The sequence below is a fragment of the Porites lutea genome, chromosome 7 (genome assembly GCF_958299795.1).
Source record: "Porites lutea chromosome 7, jaPorLute2.1, whole genome shotgun sequence".
NCBI lineage: Eukaryota > Metazoa > Cnidaria > Anthozoa > Scleractinia > Poritidae > Porites > Porites lutea.
The window spans coordinates 29,809,723-29,811,678 of record NC_133207.1 but is presented as its reverse complement, the minus strand read 5'-3'; the positions used below and the strand labels follow the sequence as shown (position 1 = coordinate 29,811,678).

The window sequence follows — 1,956 nt, the reverse complement described above, 5'->3', positions numbered from 1 at the left end:
GAAAAGTTACTGACACAAACTTGTTGTGGCCGTTTAAAATGCCTGAAAAATAACACCTTCTACAGTAGCGAAGGCACTGAGACAATCAAGCAAAACTGACCTTGTGTATAAGCTGTCTCAGCAATTACTGACAGTAAAACTTTGAAAAGAAGAAACCAAGTGAATAATGAAGAACACATGGCCGGCGACTAAAGTTACATTTTTGATATTACATTTCTCTTAGACCAAGACTCTGCTGGAGAGTGGTTTGTTTTTAAATGTTAAAAACAATTTTTTGTCAACACCAGCCAATGGCAGCTCAACCGACCTTCGTCAATTTCGCCAACCCTGAATATCATTAGTTTCCCACCTAGTCAAACCTTGCTTGCAAAATCTTAATATATAGGTAATATATAGAGGATATTACACGGTGGCGAGATGATATGAATTTTACGTTCGAGTGGCAAGAACAATACCTCACTCGTTCGCTTCGCTCACTCGTGAGGTATTGTTCTTGCCACGAGAACATAAAATTCATATCTTCGAGCCAACGTGTAATGTTCTTTTTATTATATGGAGAAACCAATTCAACAAAAGCAAAAGGCGGGAATCGTGACGTCATTGAACGATACGACACTCACAAAGGTGACATACGGAAAATACGCCACTCGGGTCCCAGATGAAGTGGCGTATGGAATCTACGAGTGGTTTAGTTCCCAGTAAAACACCTTCCTCCATATAATAAATAACAATATGTGATGGTTATCTTTTTGCTGTAATTATTGAAAAAAAGGTCGTAGTTTAGAGTTTTAAAAATCGCCAGTTTCCTTAGAAAACGGCATTATCTCGGAATTTCTATGCATTTGAGACGGGGAGGAAAATCGATGGGAATCGATATTGTTCTTTGCTACCAAGAAGCGATGATTGTACGAAATCGTTGTTGCTTTGACAGTGGCCGTGTATTCTGATAAGATTGTATCTGATGTGGGTGAAATTTTTCGACTGGAAAGAAGTTATGTGAAAAATAAGTGGGAAAAAATGAAGTAAAGACCCTGGAAAATGGAAGTGGAAAGCACACTGTCTGATTTCAACAGACAAATAACGTTGGTAGGTTTAAAGGTGGCTTGTGGGAAAAATATATAGCCCACTAGCAGGCTCACTCGTGCGATCACAGGTGGCCCAAGCGTAATATGGGCCACCTGTGGCGTAATATGAGAGTTTGTATGGGAAACATAGAGTTTGAAACTTAGATGAAATAAGAAGTAAAAGCGATAAAAGTTATCAATAAAGTGTAAATGCTGTCTCTTATTATTACATTGTCAGGTCAGATGATGTAAAAGCACTCAAATCGCGCTGAAACGTTGTAAAAACAAAGACAACGACTCCAGGTAACAATATTTACACTTTCTTGATAACTTTATCGCTTTTACTTCATTTATTTCATGTAAGTTTCAAACTCTATTTTTCCCATACAAACTCTCGTATTACGCCACAGGTGGCCCATATTACGCTTGGGCTACCTGTGGTGCTATTTCGGGGAAAATGTTTGCCGTGGAGACGACAGGCAGCGTCAGCCGGGGAGAATAATAAGGCGAGGAAATGGGCGAGTAAAATAATGGGGAAGGAATTGCCCCGAAATTTCACAAGTGAGTCTGCTCGTAGGCTAGTAGGAAATTAAAATGCCTCATCTTTCAGCTAGAGATGATACGTGGAGGGATACTACAGCAAATTTGGGTGGGCTAGTGGCGCATCTTCCTATTTCAAACCATTGTTAAAAGATGAACAGTAAAAGAGACGACCTTGGTTCTAGTAGAGAAAGCTGTAGACAGGACAAACCTTTACCCTATTTCAGACCCAAAAATTTCGATAGTCGCATAAACAAAACAACTTTCTTTAATTTACCAAACATTTTTTGATGGTACATTTGTCATCTTCAGAATTACATATTGTACTATGTGAAATCGCCGTTGAATTTAA

The 1,956-nt window shown here is 38.9% G+C and overlaps 1 pseudogene; it reads right to left on the bottom strand.

Annotated features, from left to right (window-relative positions):
• The window catches only part of LOC140943092 (uncharacterized), a 4,938-nt pseudogene extending 4,765 nt beyond the window's left edge, over positions 1-173 (bottom strand).
• Between the last annotated feature and the right edge of the window lie 1,783 nt (positions 174-1,956).